Source organism: Anneissia japonica, unplaced genomic scaffold (assembly GCF_011630105.1).
Source record: "Anneissia japonica isolate Jap-2015-1 unplaced genomic scaffold, ASM1163010v1 scaffold750_len1593409_cov174, whole genome shotgun sequence".
In the NCBI taxonomy this organism is placed as follows: Eukaryota; Metazoa; Echinodermata; class Crinoidea; order Comatulida; family Comatulidae; genus Anneissia; species Anneissia japonica.
Genome location: NW_022756705.1, coordinates 1,347,750 through 1,354,587, shown reverse-complemented (window position 1 = coordinate 1,354,587; position 6,838 = coordinate 1,347,750). Strand labels below are relative to the sequence as shown.

Genomic DNA, 6,838 nt, shown 5'->3' with positions numbered 1-6,838 from the left:
GGTCAGTTTTTATAGCCCTAAGGTTAGAATGCTCCACATCACACTTACCAGAACCATTCCAGCCCTGGTTTAAGTTTCAGAAGCATCAACTTACTTTGTATGTTCTTATTTACTTCATAATGTTGTTATGATTTTCTTTTATTTTATGATTTTAATAACAGTTCTTATTATTTTGTTTCTCCTGATGCAAATCCAGTTATTGTCTATTATTCCATCACGACAATAACAATTACTATCAGTTCTTATTATGTTAGTGAGGAAACAGAGCAAGCTAGTTTATTCTTCTTTTTCTTCTATTCCATTTTCCCTGTTTTTAGACAGGGTTATTCTACTGTACCCTCCATTTTAAACATTATAATAATCCTCATCAATAAATACACTGATAAACTTAAAATTAATTTATTTAAATTGAATTCCATAATTTGTATGTATTTCATACTGTGTATGTATTCATTGACAATATTTTATTGACTTTTTCGAAGCCCTCATTAATTCCTCATGACATTTAAACACAAATTAAATATACAGTATATTTGTAAATGTTATTACCTAATATTATGACTGTTATTTTTTTTGTTCTAATTTCCAATAATTGGAAGCTAAAATCTTCCTTAAGCATAAAGTCAGTAATATAAATAGTATAGTATAAATAGTATAATATAGTATATATTTAAGAGTATATATTTAAGGAGTTCTAAACACTTTCTATAGATACAAGCTTTACATGATCATGACAATCCTCATCAACAATACACAGATGAACTTAAAATAAAATTATTAAAATATAATTATAATTATTATAAATTTATTTAAATTGATTTCAATACATGTCTCCCATTGCAGCCTAAAAGCTATTGTTTCCATTCATATAATTGGCTTTCCCACAACAGTGGATAGCTCCTGTTCTTTTTTGTTTGTGTGTTTTTTTTTTAGGCTTTTCCCGTGGCAGAAGAAAAGCTATTGTTTTTGTTATGTTTTCTTTTATTTCTTCTCTCCTGTTTCTTTATGTTTTTACAAATAATTTTTTCTAGCCTCTACTTAGTTGGATAGACTGAAAATCAATTGACTTTCACAAGGTCAGGTTTTATAGCCCTACGGTTAGAATGTTCCACATCACAATTGCCAGAACCATTCCAGCCCTGGTTAAGTTTCAGAAGCATCAACTTACTTTGTATGTTTTTATTTACTTCATAATGTTCTTATGATTTTTTGTTTTGTTTTATGATTTTAATAACAGTTCTTATTATGTTAGTGAGGAAACAGAGCAATCTAGTTTATTCTTTCTTCTTTTTCTTCTATTCCATTTTCCCTGTTTTTAGACAGGGTTATTCTACTGTACCCTCCATTTTAAACATCTTCAAACTTGGTACAAGCATTGGTACAAGCAAAGACCATAAAATTTTTAACTACAGATTTTAAATATTGATAAACCAGTAATTAATCTCTTTATATAACACAATTTGCGATTTCTAAAGCATTCAAAACTACTTACAGCTGGGTTCAAAACCAAAATGTAACAATCTTCGACCTCAACCTAACTATAAAATTTATAAGGTACAAAGACTGCAAATCTACTGACCATCATAAGGTCAAACTACATCACCCTCCCCAGTACCATTGCAGCCCTACAGTAGCTTGAGTTGTTTTTTTTCAATTGTTTTTTTTTTACTTCTTAAATATTTTAAATGATTTTTTAACTTTACAATTTCAGTTTTCATTATGTCGAGGAAGAAAAAACTATATGTTCTGTTTTACAGACATACGTAATAAGTCAATGAAATATTTATAAAAATTATCCTTAGAATAATCAGTAAGAACGTTTTTAGTAAAAAAAACCATTTTATATGTGGCATCATGTTTTACACACTTCATGTACTGTATGCTTAGATTTACATTTATACATACAATTTGCTAGACATGTGAAAAACCTCTCTACATAAGACTTTAATATTTATTGTATGAATATCAAATTGGTATTTCTAGTCTCACAAAAAAAAAAAATCATCACATTAAAAAAAATTGCAGTGAACTTAAATCTTTTATCAAGAAAATGCAAACATTCTAAACCATTCATGTAGGCTAGATTCCCAGGAGGGACAGCCCCGCTTCAGAATTCATATATGTAATACCAATCAGTGGCGTATCTAGGGGAGGGCTGGGGGCCCTGTCGCCCCCCCAAAAAATCACGGTCAAGTAGTTAAAAATCACATAAAATCACCATATTCTGCAAATTAGCGCCCCTCAACTGATCATCAAACCCCCCCTCCATTTCACCTTTGCGCCCCCATTTCAAGACTTCTAGATACGACACTGATACCAATGTATTGTAATATGTAAGAACCAGATGCCTGCCAGCTTTAATATTCTAGTAGGTGTGGTCAGCAGGGCCATGAGAAAGAGACCCAAAAATTGAGCCAACATCCACTTGTGAGTTAACCAGTTAAAACCAGTTAAGCCAGGCACTCATTGCGAATGACGGTCGTCGGCCGACGCAATTCCATATAAAACACAATGCCACAACATGCGCGCAACAGATTGTTTTTAACGACATACCATTCAGAATGCTACCGACAATCAGCAGTGATGCATTACCTGACGCTCACATGGAGGGGATTCAGCGGCTGATGGTCCTACGACCGTCGTACGACGCAGGGAGTGCCAAGTTTCAGCCATTGGTATCATAAAAAGGTTACTGCCAGACATTTTCGGTCATGGGGTGTGCCTGCTAGAATTACAGGTACACTGAAATAGAGGTAAACCTGTTAGCAAGCTAATCTGATGATACTCACAAATGTCTACCATACCTATATCATGATTTCCCCCAACCCGAATTTCATAGTCATTCTGACTTTGACAAATATGTTTAGTTTACTTATACAAACTACCGACTAATGCAATAAACTTTGTTGTATTACAACCATAAAATGGTTGTTATTTTAACCACTCAATGCATATCTATATAATATTATATATTACAAGTTTTTACAATTGCAAAAGTGCAATGGTCCCCTAAATATATATCATACCCATTTTTAATGAGGGTGATGAAGCCCAATCATTGTCGAACTTTGCTTTCCATTGGGCCCTCAAGCAAGATACTTTTTTATAACAACATGGGGAATCATCAATGATTGCTTTTACAAGTGGATGTATGCAAAGAAATCACCGGCAAGTCCGATGTAGCAATAGCTTATGCCTTTGCCTATTGCATTAGGTCTACTACTGCTAAACTGCAAAAAAACACAGCCAGATTCCAAATCTGAAAAAGTAGCCCCAAATTCAATTTACTACAGTAATCAAACTAAAACAGCAAAATTTTCCGTCAATACCCTCCCATCCAGCGTTAGCTACAACAAGTGGCGGAAACTGGCTTAGTCGTCGGCAGCCCAACAGGATACTAAGCTACCTTAACTACTACACCATACTACTATCAGCGGTTGCGTTTTGGTCTCTCAACCTGGACATCAGGGGAACATTCACTGTGCATTTTACTTGAGTTCTTGGACAAGGCACTCCACATAGGAGTATAAAAAGGTACCTGGTTCACTACTGGGAAGGAAAAAAGCAGCACAAAATGCCGAGGCATTATGGGCTAACAGCTGATTTGCGATTGTGAATTGCATTTGGGTTAGGTGTCGCAACTGCTACAACCAATTGCAACGTGATGCTAGTCTGAATAGGTTATAAGAGATCTAAAATATCTTCTTGATTGTCAATCAGTTCTTGGCTTCTGCTATTTACTGTGCAAACATTCCCTGGTGGTGGCAATACCGCACAGGTCAGTGTGGCTGTCAGTGTATACTGTATATATTTTTCATTACTGCACAATTCCATTTAAAATGAGTCTTGTTTCAGGGTTCCATTCACAAATTGTTCTCCTGTAAAACAATTTGTAATACTGTAGATTAAAATAATGATTATCAGCATTGTCAACTGTATAATAAAGAAAAAGTAATCATAAGTAACTACTGTACCTCCTTTAGAATTATTCTTCCCATTGGTGAGGAAAAAAACTTGAAATAGGCCCCTCATCGACAGCATACTGAAAAGCTGATGAAGACCTTGAATTGTTTAGAGCATCTTCTGGTAAACTATCTCTATCACTGTCATAACCATCATCATCATCAGTTCTCAGACTACCAATTACAGAATCTAGGTCTGGGCCAACTGACCGGACAGAAGAGTTTGTCTCAATTTTCAAGTCTGTTGAAAGCTTCTGTTGATTAAGGGGATCAGCTGGCAAACTATCAGCATTGCTTTTCAGACTTTCAATTTCTTTTGATTCTGATTCTGACATTAGTCTGTAAAAATAATAATATTTCACTTTAGTAAGAATACAAAATTGTGCATGCATTGTTTTTTTTCTATTTTGTGGTAGAGCCACCACATTTATTCATCAATGCGAAAAAAAAAAACCATAAAAAATATAGTACAAACTCTAAAAATACGGAAAAACAGTCAGGACAATCAAAAGTACATTCTTAACTAACAGCAACCCCACCAAGAACAAAGGTATATATATATATATATATAATGGAATGGTAACAAATAATAATAATTTAATCTTCAAATTTACAATGAACATACATTTACAGTACATTTTTACACAAGATTTTAAGTTTTATTCTTTACATAAATAGGCTGATGATTACCATCATGGATAATATAAACAAAGTACTGAGACTGATATTCCCCTGTAGATTTTTTTTTTAAACATCTTATCTAGAATGGTCTTCCTGATGAATGCAGTTTCAGGTTCGTAAACATGGCCATTTGCAATTTTGGATTGCATATTTTTGACATTTAAAATGCATTTCCAGTAAACAATGATATTAATACACTGTAAACAATTTGAAGTGAATTTAAGACACAGCAAAAAATTGGTTGATTCATTCGAGGTGGAGTACTTCCATGAGCCACAACATGAGCATCATAAAAATGGGAAAAAAATGATGTTGTAATAACGTAATATAACACTTATGATTTAGATCAGTGGTTCACAACCGGTTCCATGGAGAAATAATTAGGGCTCTGCCAAATCAAAGGGGTCCGCAAGGGGTCAGTGAAAAATTTGGGGGTCTGTAAAAAGATTTTTAGACCAATTTTTCATGATTCCATTATTTTTCTTGCCTTACAACAGCGGGATTAACATCTTACTGCTTCATTAAGTGCCTTCATGCAATACAGTATCTTTGACATACACGCTTCGTTCACTGTAAATTGTTTTAACTGGCATTATATTTTAATTCCAGTATTATATTACTAACCTGTGGAATCTTATATATACTCTATTTGTTTTTTATGTGCTTTAGTATAGGTAATGAACATCTTATTTGTATGTTTGTCTTGTATTACTTTTAGCTGGATAATGAATAAATCTAAAATATCAGAAGGGCCCTAAATTTTACAAAATTAAAAATAAATGGGATATAAAAGAAAATTACATTTAAATGTTAAATCTGACAGTACCATTTCCTGCCATCTACAGTAGAAGTGCCATTGACGTACAACAACCACTGATTTATATAAACAAACTAATAATTGTACTTATTTGTTAAAGTGTAAAAGTCAATCCATGGTCTTTATTGGCGTAGACCTACCTGTTTTGTGTATTTTAAGATTACTCGCAAGGCTGTAAGGTACAGGGGCGGGTCCACATATTTATAGTAGGGTGTGCAGAAAGAAGGGAACTCTTGTATAAATAACATAAGTTTTAATGACTTGGGGAAACGTCTTCTGCCTTCTCACCCTCCCATCTTTTGAGAGACTTAAAAGCCAACAATAATATTAACCAGAAAATTATTCTCATAAACAACACCCCCCTCCCCACAACACCGCTCCTAAAAAAGAAAAAAAGCTGCTGACTATTTATCCAACATCTCTACACTTTTTTGCCAGTTACGAAGCACTCTAATATGTCAACAACCATCACCCTCTATGCATCCGCCCAAGAGTATCATTTAAATAATCATTCTTCGAAGTCCAGCGGCCAAATGCTGCAAGTATTGCCATATATAACAGAGTATTCTAAAGCAAAATATTGAATACTGCTATGTATTTAACTATAATTTTAGAAAGATCTTTGCAAATGAAAGTCAAATTACCTTTTGAATATTAAAGAACATGAGCCAATAATAATTATGTTTATAGTATTAAAGCAGGTACGTAGGCCTACTGTATAGAATATGGTAAAAATAGATTAATGGATATAGACATTCCTTATTCGTCATGTACTGACTTATTTTAGTGACTAACATGGTCACTTTATATGAGAGAAAAAAACTACTACTTCTAGCTAGTGACAAATATAGAAACTAATGATAAAAATACAGTAGTAAAATTAGCGCCTCGGACTAGGCTAGGCCTATAAGGAGATATTAATTAATCAAACCACTCCATTATAGAACTGGCTAATGGCCTTGTTTTCGAAGTGTCTCAGATAGTCCTGCATGTGGCGCCTGGCTAGGGCTAGACCCCTATGCCAATTCTAAAGTTTATGATGGACCCGATCTTCTGGTGAATGTTGAGGATAGGCTAGGTTGGCCTAGCTGATCACCCATTTATCTGGCCAAGCCTAGTAGTAGTAGCTAGTAGTAGGCCCTGTGTAGGCCTAGACAAAAAGCTAGGGCTAACGCCCTGATTAAAGCATGTGTCCATGAAACAAATGCATTATGATCAGAACAAAAATGTAGTATAAATATTATTTTCATTTACCCTACCTGCCATGGAGGAAATCACGTTTTTCCCTTTAAAGTTTAGACAAAACTTTGTGTTGAACAAATAAGTCCATCTGTGTGTGTGCTGTGCGTGTGTAGCTTTTTTGTGTTTTGGTTTTGTG

At 34.1% G+C, this 6,838-nt stretch overlaps 1 long non-coding RNA gene across 1 annotated transcript; it reads right to left on the bottom strand.

Annotated features, from left to right (window-relative positions):
* Positions 1-376: 376 nt before the first annotated feature.
* LOC117124380 lies at positions 377-6,838 on the bottom strand. Its single transcript, XR_004447966.1, has 3 exons — positions 6,720-6,838; positions 3,975-4,301; positions 377-3,878 (listed from the first exon to the last, which is right to left on the bottom strand). It is a non-coding gene; the product is annotated as an uncharacterized LOC117124380 (long non-coding RNA).